The sequence below is a fragment of the Saimiri boliviensis genome, chromosome 18 (assembly GCF_048565385.1).
Source record: "Saimiri boliviensis isolate mSaiBol1 chromosome 18, mSaiBol1.pri, whole genome shotgun sequence".
Classification (NCBI taxonomy): Eukaryota; Metazoa; Chordata; class Mammalia; order Primates; family Cebidae; genus Saimiri; species Saimiri boliviensis.
Window position 1 is genome coordinate 26,426,421 of NC_133466.1, and position 20,845 is coordinate 26,447,265.

A 20,845-nucleotide genomic window follows, 5' to 3' on the forward strand; every position below is an offset into this window, starting at 1 on the left:
AATAATGGGAGGGTCCAAAGTAGAAGTGGCCTGACAGTCCACATGCTCACCTCCACCCCAGCCTCCTAGAAGAGACTGTGCTAAGTGGGGGTGTGGAGGGATGACTGGGAGGCAAGAGTTTTTGGAGTGAAAAAGTGGAAACGGGAGAATTAGCAATGGAGAGGTTAGGAGCTTCTCCTATCACTGTGAAGTGGTTGAGACTATTTTTCCCCCTTCAGTTCCCTCAGTTAATAGAGACCAATGTTCTTCTACATGGTGACAGCCAGCTTACTAATAATAGAACTTTTGGAGGAATAGTGCAAGTGTGTGGTGCTCTCTCACAGCTTTTTGGGGGAAATGATAGAATATTAAAAAATCATGGACTGAGAGCCCATATCAAAGGTTACTACACCTGGGTTTAAAAAGTTGGAGAGTTGTGGTGACCAGTGTGGGATGCAGAAGCATGTTCTTTTTCAGAATTCAACTGCAGAAAACCACACACGAGTCTTGAAAGACGTCCTGTGTACTCGATCTCCTTCCAAGATAGGAGTTAATAATTACTGATATTTTCCTACAACTCAGCTGGTAAGGACTTCAATTTAATTTGATCTAAAAACAAGAAGGAATGTGACATTCCACATAGAGAAAAGGCACAGGAAAATCCCAACGACTGTCTTCGGATAGTAGAATGGTGGGTGATTTTTTTTCTTTATAATTTTATATATTTTTAAGTTTTCTATGATTCTCTCTTTCTACTTACAAAATCATAAAACCAATTACTTTATTTAAACTCTTATTAGTTATATCACTTCCCCATCCATCTGGCTTAGTTATGCTTTATTTTCATCTAGACATTTTTACACTGCAAATGTTTGTTACAAGTAGGACAGCTATGATTTTTCTCTAGAATCCAATCCTAGAATTTGCATTTAGATATATGTAAATTAAAACAATTTAGGCCAACATCATTCTATATCCTACTTTTAAAAGAATTTTTGAAAACTAAAGGGGTTTCATCAGTTCGTTCTGTGCCATCCTTTAAATTCAGGATCAGGAACATAACAGGCAGCATGGGCCAAGACAGAGTCATGAAGAAATGAAGCCACACCTTGAACAATGTTCCTCCAAATGGTGATTTTTGGCAACGAATTCAAACTTAAAAAATGGGGGTGGGCCAAATGTACAGGCCTAGAAGAGAACCCCATGAGCTGCTTTCAGAATAACAGCAACCACCTTGCAGTTTCTGCTTGAGCGAGCCACTGGTTTGCAGTTGCAGTTGTTCACTTCAATTAGATGTGAACTGATACCAAAAATAGATACTATGTCAGGTTACTTTATTCCAGACTATAGCAAGTGTACTATAATCCTACATAAAAACTAGTACTATTTAAGGACCATCTTGAGACATATCTATCCTTAAACAGTGCCCCAAGGCTTTAACATCACGGGTGTTAATTTCAGGTACAACTCCTAGGTATTCCCTGTGTTTGTCTCATATATGTGAGACTCTCAGAGGAATTCCAGTTGCTTGATAGCATTTTTTTTCTGTGTCTCCTAGTCCCACCTGTAATTTGCATTTTTTTTTTTTTTTTTTTTAAGAACTCACTGTTTTCCCTTAAGCCATTCCACTGTGCTTTTGAGTTTATTGTCCCATTGTAACCTGGGCTGAGTAAACGCAGCCTGGGTCCTAACACAAAGTCTTGCGTGATTTCTTTGAACCTGTTTGCCAGCCTCCCTCATGTTTCTCGGCACCCCTTAGAGGTATGTTCGGATAAATGCTTGCTACTTATGGCTTTAGATCTGAACCGCCTGTCTCAGCCCATCCCTGCTAACATATGTGCTCTCTGGTCATCATCTCCTCCTAACCCATCTCTCCAAGCAGTGGGAGAAGAGTCCATCCTCTTACCATCTTCCTTACTCTCTGACAAATCAACTTTTTGCGTCTCCATTCTTCACCACTCATAAAGTTCCATAAACATTTATTGAGTAACCAACCACCTTATGTTGTCACTATTTCAGGTACACAGAGGTGAATAAAATGAGACGATTGCCCATAAGGAATCTACTTTAGTGAGTGTATTTGTGGCCTAGGGCTGCAGTAACAAAATGGATGACTTAGAACAATATAAATGTGTTGTCTCATAGTTTTGATGGTTAAAAGTCTGAAAGCAAAAACAAGGCTTCAGTTGGGTTTGTTTTCTCTAAAGGCTGTGAGGGAGAATCTATTCCAGCCCTCTCTCATAGCTTCTGGTAGCCTCAGGCACTCTCTGGCTTGCAGACTGTGTTCTTCCTGCACACTGGGCCTTTACAACATCTTCCTTGTATGAGTGTCTGTGTCCAAATTTCCAGTTAAGGGCCCACCCTACACCACTATGACCTCATCTTAACTAATTACATCAGCAACATCCCTATTTCCAAATAAGGTCATATTCTGAGGTTCTGGGGGTTAACCTCAAAATAGGAACTTTGGGGCAACTCGCTTCAACTCAAAACAGTAGGTGAAAATGCATACACATGTAATTAACTGGAATAAAATATGAAAAACTGAATACTCATGACAAGCACTAACTGCTAGCGAAGCACAAAGAAGGAGTGTTACTTTGTGATTGGGGTAGACATGGCAAAATGAAGCTCTCATTTGAACAGCACTGTCAAGGATTCTCCTGGTGTTGCTGCCACAGAGCAGAGTGTCCGGCTGTTGGCGAGCATGTGAAAGCCTTGCCTTACTCTGGACTCTTTAAGGCACACCTTTAACCCACATCTGAGTTCACCGCAGAGGAAATGGTCTCCCTTCAGCATGAGCCATACATCTAATATCCGAGTTTCAGAGTCTACTGTACTTATCAGATTTATTAGATAAAATCACCTGAGGGCGGAAGTACCAATAAGTATGAGTAATTAAAACACTGAGCAGCAATATTATTAAAGGTATATTAAAATCAATGACATCCATTTGAAAAGATATATTTCACACCCTGTCCTCCACAGTGGGAGACGTGGCTGAGCAGAAACAGGTCAAGCAGGGAGTGTTGTTAATGAAAGTCCTCATGGAAAAGGCTGCCTGAGACAAAATGAGTTAAAATCTTTATTGTGTCTTGACAGCCCACATGAATCTATGATGATGATAAATGTTCTCATTTAGAACTTTTTCTTTTCCCGAGATATTTTACGTGTTATCTCCAATTTGCTTTGAATTTCTCAAAAGACATATGTTCACAGAAGAAAGTCTCTGCTTGCTTTTCATTAAGTAAGATCTTATCAGGCTGTTTGCATGTGGCATCACGTTTGAACTATTAATCTTATGACAGGATATTAAAAAGGGGGGAGGGGAATTCCTTAACAGGTTGAGGGCCATTACACTTGAGAAACAGCCCTCAGCACCCAGGAACAAGAACCAGCCCAGGAATTGCAACTGTGATGACTGATAAGACTTTCCTGAAGCTAATAGTCTAGGCAAAAAGGCTGCTTCTTAGGAGGGCGTACACTGGACAGAGGAAGTTAAAATGACTTGTGCGCTGCTGGGCTGGCTGTGGTGCTGCTGGATCACTGACCTGCAGGATCAGGCGAGGCAGTGGGGAATGATTGTTAATCAGATTTGTGTCAAGCCATTGTTAACTCTCAGTGACATTGAAGCTTCTCTGAAATTGAGGCACAAACTCATGGGGTGAAACACAGATCTAGAGTAAAAGGAAGAATTCTCTATCCCTACTATGTCAAGTGTATAAAGTATGGAAACACAATCACGTGAGTGTACACTCAAACACACAGACAAAGACAGACACAAAAACAACACTCTAAGAAGCCAATAGGAAACTAGCTTAAGAGAAAGCTTTGGGGAGAAGTAAGGTCTTGGTGACTTTCTAGGCCATAAGACTAGAATAAGACTTTGATGTTTGTCCCGACAGTAGTGAGAATCTTTGATAGATTTTAAGCAAAGAAAATACACAATCAGAGTTGCATTTTTCAAAGGCTATCCATACCATGCTCCTTCCAACTAGCATGAGAAATGGCTCCAAATTTTCCTTAATATTATTCCGAATTGCTCTACGAAGTAAATGTCAAGCATTTTATTTCCATTTCCCTAAAATAGAGGATGGGTTGCTGGGGAAAAACGCCTAAGCCAGTCATAAAGCATTTCCAAAGGGAGGACACAGTGAATAAAAATGTTCATTCCTGTCTTGTTGAACAAGCTCTCATGGCAGCTCCAGGGGGGTGGGATAGTAAAATTTATGCTTTTACCAGGACAGCTCTAGAATATGACATCAGCATGGGATGGAAAGCAGCCCTGGGAAACTGAGCATAGTGTAGTTGCCTGCTACCCTTCACTTAGCTGAATAGTTTGTCTCTGTTGTGCCTAGGAGGTTTGCACCTCATGGGGTGGGAGGTGGTGCAATCAGGTAAGAATGCTCTTTACTTACTTCTTTGTCAGAAAAAGGATGACTGTAGTGTGTGGGCTGGAGTGGAGTGGAACTGAGTTTAAAATTTGCAGTAACATGAAATTAAAGACTAGGTATTAACAATGGCTTTGCACTCTGAGTTTCCATGGGCTGAGAGGGACAGCTGGACAGCTAGAGGGATTACAGAGGGACTTGGCAGGAAGAGCAGTGCAAGCTACCTTACTGCCTCGAAGAACACAGACGTCTGTAGTAGCATATCAGACACCAGTAACACAGGATTTATCTCAGTATTCATTTTTTCTGATTCTCAATTTTCTTATCAATGAAATAGATGCAATAATAGATGCCTCATAAAGTTCTTGTGAAGATTAAATGAGATGAAAACTGCAAAATGCTAGAGGAGTGCTTGCAGGAACTCTATACATGAAAAATTGTTGTTATTACTGATAAATGAAAATAAAGGATGCATTAGTGACTTAAGAAATTGTTGCAGAAAATATTTTTATTAGTTGTTGTACAGATAAAGAAAATGATTCTCATGTAAAGGAAATTTTCTATTTAAACTTTGTATTTAAATTTAAATGTTCTATTTAAAATGAAAAAAAAAATTATTATGTTTCTGCCCTTTATAGTGAGAAATAATAAGTTACATTAGTGGAAGAATAAATAAAAAATATTCCCTTACCTACGATAACTGATGAGTGTGGAGGCCACACCTAAGAATTTGTGATCATTGTTTAAGGAAAGTTGACAATGTGAAGACCTTGAACATTGCCTTAGTTTTGCAAAAGACCTTGTGAGGCCTTCCTGGTTAGGTCAAGAAAAGTCCCCAGAGAAGGTCTTAAGAAGGAAGAAAATGTTGACTAGGCCACTGCCTCCAGTGAGGGGACGGAAGGCAGCAAACCACACTGCCATGTGTGTACCTATGCAACAATCTTGCATGTTCATCACATATACCCCAAAACCTAAAATGCAATAAAAAAAATTTTGAAATTTAAAAAAAAAAAAAAGAAGGAAGAAAGAGGACAAGAAAACTGAACATAACCTAAGCCAAAATTTCTACATGGAAATATCCTCATAGAACAAGACAAAACACTATGAGGGGCAGCAGGGTAGACTGCTCTGTGTGATGGTCTTGGTTGCATACTCTCTTCACTTAGGTCAAACAAAACCCAAAAATCTCTTTGTAAACACCTCTCATTTTTATTGTCTATGTGGAGAAGTTCAGAGCCTTCGTTTGGTCTAAGTGACTTCCTAACCACTTTACAGCCTGTTCAAGTCCACTTTATAATATAGCACATGTTGGAAATGGAACTGGTGCTTATGACTCCTAGAAGTAAGAATTTTAATGAAGATTCTAAAAACTTTATCTTGGCCCTGTGATGGTGCAGATTGAAAAAATGTTCAATTCCTGACACGTCTCTACTGAACTTTGTTGCTGTTGTTTTTATTTTTCCTTTTGATAAGAAATTAAAGACTAATGTCCTCTTTACAAAAGAAAATGCCACTTTATTCCTTGCAGACACCTTCTCTCTTAGTAAAACAACTCTGATTTTTATAGCTGGGCATCTTGCCACCCAGTTAAAGATACATTTTTATTGCAGCTAAATAAGGCCAAGTGACTATGCTCTTGCCAATAAGATGTAAACTGAAGTGTAGCATGGTACTTTTGGAAAGTCTCTTTAAAAAGCATAATCTCTTTTGTATTTTTCCCTTTGTCTTCCTGTTACTTGAAATGTGCATTTAATGGCAGGCACTTCTGTAAGGGTTTTGGACCACGAAGTGTCTTTGATGGAAACTAAGGAAAGAAGAGCAACAGAATTAAAGGTTTTGGGATTCCAGATGCTGTAAAACTACTATGCCCATCTTGAACTACAGTGTTAATTATAGTAAAGGTCACACTTCTGTAGAAAAAAAAAGAGTCCCTTGACATGATGGCTCAAACAAGTTAGGAAGACTGTGCTTCTCAAAATCAGCTGGGGATTCAGACTTGCTGAGCCCACTGCCATCCTCAATGCATGGCTTCCAGATTGCTTTAGCTTTTATCATTTGAAGCCAGTAGGAAGCAAACAGTACATCAAAGCACATATTCAACGAACGAAACCATCCATCACTTCTGCTCACATCATTTTGGTAACTTCATAGTCTTCTTGGTCACGCTTGAATGCTGGAGAATCTAAGTGATATAGTCCAACTGGACAATCAGTTACTATGTCCAAGAACTTTATTTAGATAGAAAGTTAGAATGCTTACTCTTGACCAAAGCTGTAAGTCTTCACATTTTATCCATCTGATAAAAAAAAAAAAATCTGCTTTTCTCTTGTTTAGCTTACTACATGTTGGGCCTTTATTATTTATAGTTGAACATAATCTTCATTGATATACCTCTTTGTTTTTTCAATGAGCCTCATCTGTAAATCATTAATTGAATTATTAGCTAAGTGCTAAATAATCTTCCAGCTGTAAAATTCTAAGAATAATTAAAAGTTCCTTTCTTACCATACTTAGTGAGCAACTTAAAGGTTAAAAAACAAACCCAAAGAGATTATTTTCTGCAAAGAGACTTTTGTTGTGGTAGAGCATCCACTTCTAGAAGGTCCATCATAAACTGTCATCTAGTGAAAGTGATGAGAAAGTTAGAGTGGTTGGGAGTCAATCTTATCAGGACCTGGAACAGGTGAAGCCCTCACCAGTGAAAAATCTTGAGAGATGCAGCCACTAAGATTTCCTACAACAAAGAATAGCAGCAGTTAGAAAAGCAGGTTGGAGAGTTTGTTTTGTTCAGCAATAAGTCATTCTCTTACCTATCCCAGAAAAATTTACTCCTGTAGGATAAAAGATTTATAATAGTTGAAATAGTTTTATCTTTGCCAGAGACTGACAACTTAAGCCAAAAAGACTTAAGTATGGCATGTATCTAGAGTTATATTTGCTTGAAGAGAGAGAGCAAGTTGTTTGGGTAAGAGCTTGATTCCTGGTTCAAATAATGTCAACAGATCCATTTCTTGGTTCTGCTTCTGAGTTGGCTCCATTTATAGGTGAGCCAGATTTAGGCCCCAAGCAACACAAAAGAGAGAGTTTGCTTCCCCATTCAGAGTCCCAGAATTATGCCTCATTGTTCTGATTGCACAGACTTGTCATACAACCCTGACATTAAAACCCAAACACGATGACCAGGAAGTGGAACAAGCAGGTTGACTTAACCTTGGTCGCACACCAAACCCCTGTAGATTGAGAGAGAGATAGCTTCATGCTGAGTGCATAAGCTGAATGTGGGGAAGTCAGGACACTGTGTTCTAAAAACAGAGAATAGATAATGAGTGAAACCTCCATATATTCCCTTTGTTTTGTCCAAACTGTGAAACCTCAAAGGGAGACAGTTCAAGGTCTTCTTTAATTAATGTATCCATATTCAAGTCTAAAATCTCTGAGTGATGTGCAACCAGTGAGATTAGGATGCAGGTTCCCATGGTTCACTGACCCATGGCTAATGAGGAAGTTTAACCATCCCTACATATCCGGTGTGCAATGGGGAGAAAGGACTCAGTACCTGTAACCAAAACACACAGAGAAAGGATGAGGGTGGGGGCTGGGAAACAATGCACACTGAATCCTACTTCACAGTATGCACCTATCCCATGGGCAGGAAAAGCAATGACTCACTACCCTGGATAGACAAAATCCTCTGGTCAGTCAGTGTGTCTGACCTTGGCTCTGTCCTCGTAAATTATTGCCCTTTGCCATTTTTTTTTTCCCATAGCTCCTGCTTTTGGTCTGTGGAGTATCCCCTCTGAGTATTACCCTACTTAAGAGACAGGTAGTGAGGATGTCCTTTGGGGGGGCTGTGCCTCTTTTGAAGCCCGCTTCATTCTGGTATATGTCAGGAGCCTGAGAATTATTTTAGATGTTGACCAGAAACCTTTGGTGACTTATCTCCTCATCTCAGAAATTTCACATTCTAGGTTCAAGATTTTGTAATACCACATTCCAGAAGTTAATTTTAATACATTTAGTGCTCTTTTACTTGAAAATAATAAAAAAAGTTCAAATCAATCTGGCTTAAGCAAAAGGCTGATTTTTTTGGATGTAGGTAACCCAGAAGTCCAGGGATAGCACTGGTTTCAGGTAGAACTTGGTTTCAGCTGTGCACCACGCACAGCCTATTGATCTGCTTCCTCCAGGTCTATTTCATTCTCAGACTCCCTATTGTGGTCACTGGTGTCTTCCAGCTCATATCAGAGAAAGGCTTTTTAGGTTTTGCTTCTCTGAATCAAATTAAGGTAATTTTGCTACCAGGAAAGTAAACCTATTCTAGATAGCATGAAACAAAGAAACAAACAAACAAACTCATCCTACAAATCTGGTTAATGTGAGAGCAGAATGGTGGAACTAGCTCATGTTTCCTCACATTCCACATTTGAGATGAAACCTATAAATCTAGATTCCCTGAGATAGAAAACATATAGTTTAGTCTAGCTCTAAACAGCTGAGCAGAGGGTACAGTGCAGGAAAAATATTGCCTGAATAACTTGTATTTATGGCTTTGTTCCTGTGAATACTTTTTGTTCCTGAGAATTGGAAGAAAGAAAATGTACATCGGAGCAGTAAACAACATGGTGTCTGAAATGACAGTAGCTGGGTAGCACCTCTCTGACGTGCTCTGATGGTTAATTTGATAGGTCAATGTGGCCAGGCCACGATACCCAGAAATTTGGTCAAATACTCATCCAGATGTTGTTTGAAGGTATTATTTTTAGATGACATTAACATTTGAGTCAGTAGATGGTCAGTGAAGCAAAGAATCATCTGTAATGTGGATGGGCCTCATCCTATTAACTGAAGGCCTTAAGAGGAAGATACTGAGTGAGGTCCCTCTAGGAAGAGGGAATTCCTCCCCTAGACTGTATTTAAACATGAAATGTAACATCAGTTTTTCCCTAGGTCTCCAGCCTGCTGGTCAACCCTTGCAGATTTTTTTGGACTTGCCTGACTCTATAGTCATGTGAGCCAATTCCTTAAAATAAATATCTCTCAGCCAAGGTGAGGGATCTCGAGGCCAAAAAATCAAGACCATCCTGGCCAACATGGTGAAACCCTGTCTCTAATAAAATACAAAAAAATTAACTGGGCATGGTGGTGCGCACCTGCAGTCCCAGCTACTTGGAAGACTGAGGCAGGGGAATCCCTTGAACCTGGGAGGCGGAGGTTGCAGTGAGCTGAGACTGCACCACTGCACTCCAGCCTAGGGACAGAGTAAGACTCCGTCTCAAAAAATAAAAGTAAAAATAATACCACCCACCTTAGCCTCCCAAAGTTCTGGGATTATAGGTAAGAACCACCATGCCCGACCAGGAATTAGTGTGATGTATTTGAGAAAAAGGTCATGCCAGAGCACCCTAACCAAGGGAAAGCATGGCACAAGATAGTGTCAGAGATGTAGGCAGAGGCATACTATGTAGGATTCTGTTAAAGGATTTGGTGAATATGCTAGCCCATTCTTGCATTACTATAAAGAAATACCTAAGACTGGGTAATTTCTTAACAAAAAAAGAAAGAGAAAGAAAGAAAGAAAAAGGAAGAAAGAAAGAAAGAAGAAAGAAAGAAAGAAAGAAAGAAAGAAAGAAAGAAAGAAAAAGAAAGAAAGAAGGAAGGAAAAGTTTTAATTGGCTTACAATTCTGCAGGCTGTATATGCATGGTGCCTGCATCTGCCTGGCTTCTTGGGAGGCCTCAGGGAGCTTTTACTCTTCGTAGAAAGTGAAACAGAAGCAGGTGTCATTGCAAAAGCAGGAATAAGAGAGAGAAGGAAGAGGTCTCACATTCTTTTAAACAATGAGATCTGTGTCAATGAGAACTCACATGTTACGAAGAGGATGGCACCAAGTCATTCATAAGGGATCAGCCCCCATGATCCAAACACCTCCCACCAGAACACTGGTGATTACATTTCAATGTAATCTCCAACACTGGGGATTACATTTCAATGTGAGATTGCAGGGGACAAATACCCAAACTGTATCAGAGGGCCCATTGTTTTCCCCCCATGAAATGTTCCTTGGTAGATGAAAATTTAATATTAAGAATCTACTCACCACACAAACTGTTGATCATCCTCTTCTGGCTAAGGAATCTTTATTAAGAATCCTCCATTCAGGCCTTGTCCCTGACAGCAGTCTTAAAGTTCCCCCAGAATACTTCCTACCAGACCATCAATTTGTCACAGCCAGTGTGCCTGCAGAATTTCAGCAGTTAGCAAAAATTATTTGAGCTTACATACAAATATCTGGATTTGCTGATCATTTCCAAGTACATTTTGCCATGGGTATGTGAAAATAACCAAGGAATATCCATAGGCATAAAAGGAAATAAGTTATGTTGTCTCCTAGCCAACAATTTAGTATTAGATTTTTATCACTACTCAATGAAAAAATATAGGTGCTCCCTACCTTTCCCCATCGCAACACAGCTAGGTTTGAAAAAGATCTATTTTAGGCCTCTTTACTTCACAACAGGAGAAAGTCTGTATTTCTCAACACTTATAAAGCTGCAGGAAAAAGAGCTGGAAATAAAAGGGAAAATTGCTTTGGTCATTTTGCAGCATTATTCAATTTGAAAAGAATAAATGTTACAATCTTATATTTAAAGTCCAAATAAAAAGAAATGTATCCTATGCTGTCTGGGAAGACAGGCCAGAAATGAGAAGCCTAGATAATTAGCAATTTGGGAATCATGGTCAGAAAATAGCAAATTAAACAAAAAGTATTATGGGGCAAAAACAACACCATGACAAACTAAGGCTGGCTTGATCCTTGATAAATATCTAATCTCTCTCTCTCTCTCTCTCTCTCTCTCTCTCTCTCTCTCTAGCTCTATCCATATCTGAATTCTCCCTTCCCCACATTTCCACTCATTTTCATTAATTTGTTGCTTACTCTTTCTGTGTTTCTTTTAGCAAAAATAAGCAAATACATAGATATCCTTATTACCTTATCTTTCTTACAAAAAAATTGGAAGTATAGTAAGTACTCTGTTTTGTTCTACATATCTTTGTAAAAAAACTTTGCGCCAGTCGATTTCTTTCTCTCTTTCTCTGCGATCTCACAGTACCTTGCTTTACAGCTCTACAGTGTACTCAGTCTCCCGTAAATGGTTATTTGGGCTGTTTTCGATATATTGCTATTATAAACAACGATGCATGTGTAGCTTAGGTTTTGTTATTTGTGGGAGTGTATCTTCAGATATATTCCTACAAGTAGATTGTTGCATCAAAGGATAAATATGTGTGGAGTTTTGTTGGACACAGCCACACAGCCAACTCCCTTCCATAGGAATTGTATCATTTTGCACGCCCACCGGCGATTTGTAAGTGTCTTTTTCTCCAGAGCCTCACCGACAGTGTGGATTCTTAAGCTTTTTAATTGGTGCCAATCAAGCTAATAGGTAAGAAATCGTATCACACGGTAGCTTTAATTAGCATTTCCTTGAATATGAATCAAATTGAATACTTTCCCATGTTTTTAAAATGCCATTTTTCTGTCAGATTTTGATATTTCTCCCTTTGATAGTAAAGAATTCTTTATTCATTTAGGAAATCAGCCCTCAATCCATGACACCTCAACATTTTGTCACAGTGTTATTTTCTTTATATTTCACTATGGTTTTTTGTTATGCAATTTGTTTCTTTTCAGTAAAATTTACCAATCTTTTTTGTTATTATTATTGCAACTGAATTTTGAGACTCATTACAAAGGCTTTCACCACTTCACGCTAATGAAAAACATACCCATGTTTTCCTCTTGTACATATCTCTCTCATTGTTTATACTTATATGTCAGATCCATCTGGAGGTTTTTTCTGATGAATGATGTGAAGTACAAATCCAATTTTATCTTTTTTTCCCCAAAGGATTATCCAGCTGTGCCAAATTCATTCATTAAATGTCTACGTCTGCCTCAGTGATTTGAAGTCTTAGCTCTGCTAAGTTTCCATATACACTTCAGCTTGTTCCCAGGCTCTCTATTGTGTTTCATTGGTTTATCTGTCTATTACATGCCAGTATCACATTTTAAAAATAGAACTTAATAGTGTATTTTAATGTCTAGTAAGGCTAATTTCCCTTTATTCCTCTTGTTCTTAAGGGATTTTCAAGCTATTCTTGCATGTTTATTTTTTTCATTCAGTTTTCCAAACAACGTATCTTATTCCAGAAAAATAAGCAAACAAACAAACATGTTATTTGTATTGTAATTGCACTAAATTTATGCATGAAAGTGTCATTTTTATGCAAGAAAATTGTCATCTTTATGAAGTTGCATAATCTTATCCAAGGACAGACACCTCCTTCCATTTGGTAAGTCTTTATCAGAAGTGCTTTCAAGTTTTCATCATACATGTTTTGCCCATTTCTTGTTAAGTTTATTTCTAAGTATTGGAAGGGAAGGGAAGAATTATAAGAGATTTTTCCTAACATTTTCCAGTGATTTATTCCCTCTATACATAGAAATTATTGATTTTTATGTAAATGTCAGATCTTGTTGCCATACTTAAGTGTTGTTTGTGTTAGTTTTACTTTAGATCTTCCTTGTTTATATTCGAAACTTAATTAAGATTCTCTCTGATACATAATATATTATCAAATTTCATAAAACTTTTATGGATGTTGGAAAAAAAGGCATGTTCAATTTTTAAAGTAGAAAGTTCAATATATCCATGAACTGGTGCTCAAAAATTCTGCTAGTCAAATTTTCTATGTTAGTTATATTTTATCACAACATCTGTTGATATTTGTTCATGCTTTCCAACTGAAAAAGTTATATTTTTAAAAATTTTCCCTTGTTTTCAAATAGCTTTTGCCTTACTACTTTGAATCTATGTTATTTGGCAAGTGATAATTTGTCTGTACTGTATCTTCTTTTGTATTGCAATCATTAATTTAATTATGTTGTTCATATTTTCCTCAAATTAAGGTTTTTGTTTTGCTTTATTTTTTTGTTTCTACAAAGACATTTTTGCTCTTTTTAGTTTCAGTTTCCTTTTTTGTTTTACATTTATTTCTTCTAAGGAGACTCTTATTTTTGTGACTGTCATGTAATTTTACTATATGTTTTCAAATGTCATAGAGACCACAAAACCTTCCTCTCAAAATATATCTAGTGATGTGTACCCCATCATCAGCCAACAAGAGGTCAGAGTGCCCCATATTTTCACAAGTCCATAATTTTTTTCCCAAATGAAGGCTGTTAAATGGATTCGCATTGGGGCTTTTAAAAAATGTTCTTTTCTTAGATTCAGGGAGTACATGTGCAAGTGTATGTGATTACACTGCATGATGCTGAGAATGGGGTGTGGATCCTATTATACAGCTAGTGAGTTTAGTACCCATAAGGTGGTTTTTCAACCCACACCTCCTTCCTTCCCTCTCCACCCTAGTAGTCTACACTGTGTATTTTCTCTCATCTTTATGTCTCTGAGTATCCAGTGTTTAGTTCCTATTTTGTTTTCCACTTCTGCAAATTGCTCGTTTAGATACTTACTTGTATTTCCTTATTAACTTGTAGTTCTCCAAATATTCTGGATGCTAGTCATTTGTTGGTTATATTCATTGGGGATTTTTGTTATTTATTTATTTACTTTTTACCATGTTTTTGTTTCCATTTTAGCTTATAAATGGTATCCTATAATGGATAAAATTATAGTTTAATGCAAATAGGTTATTAATCTTTGCTTCAATGATGTGTGCTTTTTTGTGTGTCTATTTAAAAAATCCTTCTGTGAGTCTTAACCAGAGCAATCAGGCAAGAGAAAGAAATAAAATCATTCAAATAGGAAAATAAGTCAAAATATCTCTCTTTGCTGACTATATAATTCTATACCTAGAAAACACAGACTCCAGCAAAAGGCTCTTAGAACTAATAAATGATGTCAATGAAGTTTTAGAACACAAAATTAATGTACAAAAGTCGTTAGCATTTCTGTTACACTAATAACATTCAAGCTGAGAGCCAAATCAGGAACACAACTTCATTTACCAGATAGCCATGTACAAAAAAAAATACCTAGAAATATATCTAACCAAGGAGGTGAAAGATCTTAATAAGGAGAACTACAAAGCACTGCTAAAATATCATAGATAACATAAAAGGAAAAACATTTCATGCTCATGGATTGGAAGAATCAATATTGTTAAAATAGCCATATTGTCCAAAGCAATCTATAGATTCAATGTTATTCCTATCAAGCTACCAATGCCATTTTTCACAGAACTAGAAAAAACTATACTAAAATTCATGTAGAATCAAAAAAGAGTCTGAAAATCCAAAGCAATCCTAAGCAAAAAGAACGAAGTTGGAAACATACACAAATGAAACAGAAAAGAGAATCCAGAAATAAAGCCACACATGTACAGCCATCTGATCTTCAACAAAATCAACAAAAATAACCAATGGGGAAAGGACTTCCTATTCAATAAATTGTACAGGAATAGCTGGCTAGCCATATGCAGGAGAATGAAACTGGACTTCTACCTCTTACAATATACTAAAAGTCACTCAAGATGGATGAAATACTTAAATGTTAAGACCTCAAACTATAAGAATCCTGGAAGAAAATCTGGGAAATACCATTCTGGATATTAGCTTTGGGAAAGAATTTATGATTAAGTCCCCAAAAGTAATTATGAGACCCAATCTCTACAAAAAGTAAAAAGAATTAGCTAGGCATAGTAGTGCATGCCTGTGTTCCCAGCTACTTGGGAGGCTGAGGTGGGAGGATAACTTGAGCCCAGGAAGTTGAGGCTGTGGTGAGTCATGTTTGCACCATTGTATTCCAGAATGGGCTACAAAGTGAAACCCCCATTCCAAAAAAAAAAAAAAAAAAAAGCAATTGAAAATTGTGATCTAGTTAAACTGAAGACTTCTGTTCTGCATGGCAAAAGAAAGTATCAACATAATAAACAGACAATCTACAGAATAGGAGAACATATTCACAAACTATACATCCAACAAAGATCTGATATCCGGAATCTATAAGGAACTTAATTCAACAAGCAAAATAAGAAATAACTCTGTTAAAAAATGGGCAAAAGGCATGAGTAGATACTTCTTAAAAGAAGACATGAAAGCAGCCAACAGAGATATGAAACGTTTAATCATCAAAGAAATGCAAATCAAAAATGACAATGATATACCATCTCTCACTAGTCAGAATGGCTCTTATTAAAATGTCAAAAAAGAACATGTTGAGGGTGTGGAGAAAGGGGAACACTTATACATTATTGATGGAAATGTCAATGCAACCACTGTGAAAGGCAGTTTGGGGGTTTCTCAAAGAACTTAAAACAGATCAACCATTTGACCCAACAATCTCATTAATGGGTACATATTCAAGATAAAATAATTGTTCTACCAAAGACGCATGTACTCGTATGTTCATCACTGCACTATTCACAGTAGCAAAGACATGGACTCAATTCAGGTGCCCATCAATGGTGTGCTAAAAGAAAAACTTTAGCCAAATTAAATTCAAAATGTTTTAATTGAGCAAAGAATGATTCTTGAATCAAGCAGCTTCCTGAGCCACAGTAGGCTCAGAGATTCCAGCGCAGCCACGTGGTGGAAGATTTATGGAAAGGAAAAGAAAAGTGATGTACAGAACATGGAAGTGAGACACAGAAACAGACAGATTGATTACAGCTCAGCATTTGCCTTATTTGAACACAGTTCGAAGCGTTGGCCACCTTTGGCCAAAAGTTGCTGATTGGCACGGGAGTAGGTTATAGTCTATTTATAATTCCATTTAGGTTACAGTTCATGATGTACAGAGAAACATTTAGGCTAAACTTAAAATATGTATGGAGGCAGTTTTAGGCTAAACTTGATTTAACAGGTGATTGAATATGGAAAATGTGATATACATACATCATGGAATACTATACAGCCATAAAAAAGAAAGAAATCATGCAGCAACATGGGTGCAGCTGGAGGCCATTTTCCTAAGTGAATTAATGTAGGAACAGAAAACCAAATACTGCATATTCTCACTTATAAATGGAAGCTAAATATTGGGTACTCATGGACATAAAGATGGCAACAGTACACACTGGGGACTACTGGAGAGGTAAAGGAGGAAGTGAAGCAAGATTTGAAAAACTGTTAGGTACTATGCTCACTACCTGGTGATGGAATCATTCATAGTCTAAACTCAGCATCATACAATATACCCATGTAGAAGACCTGCACATGCACCCCCAAATCTAAAAGTTGAGAGTATTTTTAAAACTTATAAATAATATAAAATATTTATAGAAAATAGAAGCATAAAACACTTCTTTGAGGTGTTTTTCCTTGTTTCTTTCCTTTTTTTTGGTTCTCTTTGAAGTTTTAAACATAATCTCCATGATTGTCTACTGAGATTTTACAGTGTTTCTTTTCACTTTTAAGTTTTGGATACATCTGGAATTGACTTTTTCACATGATGTAAGGTAGACATAGAATTTAATGCTTTTCTCTACGAATAACCAGTTTTCCTAATATATATTGAATAGTCCATACTTTCCATACTGTTCTAAAATGACATTCTGCTTTATTTCAAATTTCCTTTACTTATGGTTTTATTTATGAACGTTCTATCCTGTTGTATTGGCCTCTTTGACTTTACCCATCTTAAAATTATGGGGCAGTACATTTTATTGCTTTATAATAAAGATATCTGGTGGAAAACTTTTGTCAGTTTTCTGGCTGTTCTTTGCATTTCATGTAAATTTTATAATAAGCTTGTCAGGACATAAAAATCCTTGTTAGGATTTTTACAGTCATCCTTTGGTATTGGCAGAGATTGGTTCCAGGAATCCCTGAGGGTACCAACATTCATAAATGCTCAAGTCCCTTATATAAAAAGGTATAGTAGTATTTGTGTATAACCTATGTACATCCTTCCATATGCTTTCAAATATCTCTAGATTATCGATAGTGCCTAACACAATGTAAATACCACATAAATAGTTATTTTGCTCTATGTTTAGGGAATAATGATGAGAAAAAAAGTTTGTGCATGCTTAGTACATATGCAACCATCCATTGTTTTCCAAATATCTTACATCCACAGTTGGTTGAATGCATGGATGCAGAACCTATGGACCACAGAGGGCCAACTGTATTTAAAATGCTTTCTATTTATGTATTAATTTCTTGTAGAATTAATATTGAGTCACACTATCCATGAATACAGCCTACCACTCCATCTATTTCACTTGTCTTTAGTGTTATTTCCCCATAGCTTGGATATGTGTTCTTATTTGTGCTTTGTTCTTATTATAGCCAATTATCTTTCAGATAAATTTTAAGAGCATGAAAAATGTCTTTTATATCTACAAGCATATTTAACATTTTTGGTGCTCTTCTCCTCTTTGGGTGGATTTGGTTTTCCATCTGTTATCAGTTTCCTTCAGCCTGAAGAATTTTAACATTTCTTGTAATGGATGTTTGTTGGCAATAAATAAAGTTGTTCATGATATTACCTTATTATACTTCGCACGTGTATACAATTTTTTGTGATTTTCTTTCTTGCATTGCTGATATTGACAACTTGTGTTTTCTCTTAATTTTCTTGATTAGTTTAGCTAGAAGTTTGTTAACTCGATTGATTTTTGTGAAGAACCAAATTTTGCTTTTAATGACTTACTCTGTTATAGTCCTTTTCTGTATCTTTGACTTCTGTTGTTTTCTTTATTACTTCCTTCATTACTCTTATCTGTTTTCTTTGCTCTACTTTTTTTAACCTTAAAATGAAAGCTTATATAAATTATACCTTTCTTCTTTACTCATGTATAGGCATTAAAATCATAAATTTACCTCTAAGTATTGTTGGTTTCATATCACAAAGTTTTTATGTTGTGTTTGCATTATCATCCAGTTCAGAATCTTTTCTCATTTCACTTAGGATTTTTCTTCTGACCATGATTTATTTAGAATTCCTTTTGCTTGTTTCTTTTGAAAATGTCTTTATTTACTCCCATTTTGGGAGACTATTTTTACTGGATATGGTAATCAATAGTAATTTTTTTTTTCCTTTCAGCAATTTAAAAATGTCAATTCATTGTGTTTTATTCTGCATGGTTTCTGATGAGAAACAATGGATTTTTTTTTCTCCCTCTTGTAACCTGTCTCTTTTTCTCTGACTGCTTTTAAGATTTTCTCTTCATAATTATTTTTTATAAATTTGACTGCAATATGTTTTGTGGCTTTTCTTGTGTTTCTCTTCTTTAAATGTATTGACCTTGGATCTGTATGTGGATAGCTTTCATTAAATACAAAGAATATCTGACTCAGTATTTCTTTGAATCCATTTTCTGGCTTCTGTGTTCTTCACAGGAGCCAATGACATGATTGTTAAACTGTTTCATACTATCTTACAGAGCAGTTAAGCTCTACTTTGATTGTTTGCTTTATCCTACTTTTTATTTTTTAGAATTAGGGGGTGGCATGTAACTCTGTTACTCAGGCTGGGGTGCACTGGTGCAATCATATCTCACTGCAGCCATGAAATCCTGGGCTCAAACAATCCTCCCACCTTAGCCTCCCATGTAGCTGGAACTACAGGTGTGAACCACCACTTATCCTGTGTTTTTCTATTTGCTTGGATTAGTATCCATTGGCATATCGTCAAATTCTCTGATCTTTTCTCTTGCCATTTATATCCTGTTTTTTAGACTAGGAATATTTTTTCTTCCTCTATTTCATCTTTCAGCTTTTGATGTTCTATTTCTTAATAATATAATTTCCCTTCCCCATCTAACCCCCACCCCACGAATCCTAGCTGCTGGTAGCCGTCATTCTGCTCTCTGCTTTTATGTGTTCTTTCTTTTTTTAAAGCTTTCACATATAAGTGAGAGTATGCAGTGTTTATCTCTCCATGCCAGGCTTATTTCACTTAGCATAATGTTGTCCAGGTTCATCTATTCTGTTATAATGACATAATCTTTCTCTTTTTTAAAATATTGACTAGTATTCCATTGTGTATATACACCACATTTTAAAATCAATTCATCAGTTGATTGATGCCTAGGTTGATTCTATAAGTTGACTATTGTGAGTAGTGCTGCAATAAACATGGAAGTACAGAAATATCTCTGACATAGTGATTTCAAATCCTGTGGATGTGTACCCAGAAGTGGGATTGCGGGATTATACTGAAGCAGAATAGTTCCCTTGACCCCTATGCAGGGCTTGTGAAGGGGTGGCTCGCTTACTCAGTCCACAGCACTCAAACTCCTTGTGGGAGGGGGAGCACGCGGGTGAGCAGGTAGAGGAGCCGGGAGAGTTCCTTTGGGTGCTGGCAGGAATGAACCCCACACCAGCCTGTGGCAGCATCTAGGGGTGCTCCATGACCCCTGGAGCCTCAGAGAAAGAGTGTTACAGAGCATTCCTTTAGCTTTGTCGTCCATGGATGACTTAAGTGTTAAACAGCTTAGTGGAGGGTCAGTGTGACAGCCTCCTTCACCTGCACCCAGGTCCTTGTCCAGTGTCCAGGAGGATTGAGGTTGTGCAAACATATTGGAGGGTGGAATGCAAATAATTTTATTGAGCAGTGGAAGTGGCTCTAATTGGGATGAGGAGCTGGAAAGGGGATGGAGTGGCCAGCTGGTCTTTCCCTGGAGTTTGGCCATCCCTGGCAGAACTCCTTTCCGACCATAGTCTCCAAAGTCCAGTTGCTTCTTCTCCTCTCAACGTTCAAACTCTTCTCTCTTTTAAATTTTATTAAAAGGCAAATTTAACCAGCTTAATACATGAGCTTCTTGGGATTGCTACTGGATGCCCAGTATATTGAGTGAACTCACTTAACTCTGGATGTTTGGAACCTGAATATCTTCCAGTCTTCTGGTCTATGGGCTTCAATAGTTGTGCAGTTTATTATTACTCAATGCTTTGTCTTTCTCTAGGAGTTGTTTGTTCTGCCTTGTAAAGCACAATGGGACTCCTTTGAGTCTCTAGCAAATGCTAAGATTTCTGGGCATCTTTCTGTGAATAATTGTCTTCTTTTCATTTAGCCCCACATACTCTAGTCAGCTAATCCTCCCCAAGTTCTGATCAATGCTTCTTCAGCTCAAGGAAATTACTGTTATTCAATGCTTTCCTCTTCTATATGCCAGTCTGGAACATCCTCCAAGCAGAAACCTAAGGAAATGATCAGGTTCATCTCATTTGTTTCCTTTCTTTTAGAAATCAAAGTCTTGCAATTCTTTTCCAAAGTCTAGAAATAGTTTTTTTCCATATTTTTTTTTCATTTTTAATATTGTTTACATGAGAAGCACTAGTCCAGTACTAGCTACTCCAACATGGCTAGAAGTGGGATTTCTCTGGATGGCACTTTACTCTTCAAAGACATCAAAATTATTACAGCTAGAGAAAAAAAATCTCATGGGTTATCAATAGATCAATCCACCTCAACCTCATAGGACTTGAATTTCATTTTCCAA

General features: G+C 37.1%; 1 long non-coding RNA gene across 2 annotated transcripts in view; it reads left to right on the forward strand.

Moving 5' to 3' along the window:
• LOC141582057 (uncharacterized) overlaps positions 1–20,845 on the forward strand; it is a 74,160-nt gene that overhangs the window by 35,670 nt on the left and 17,645 nt on the right. The window contains exons 3-6 of one of the 2 annotated variants that reach the window (XR_012514902.1): positions 12,210–12,245; positions 12,582–12,724; positions 13,221–13,254; positions 16,812–16,852. This is a non-coding gene — a long non-coding RNA (uncharacterized LOC141582057). The remainder of the gene's footprint in view (positions 1–12,209; positions 12,246–12,581; positions 12,725–13,220; positions 13,255–16,811; positions 16,853–20,845) is intronic. The other variant, XR_012514903.1, reaches the window with a different exon arrangement.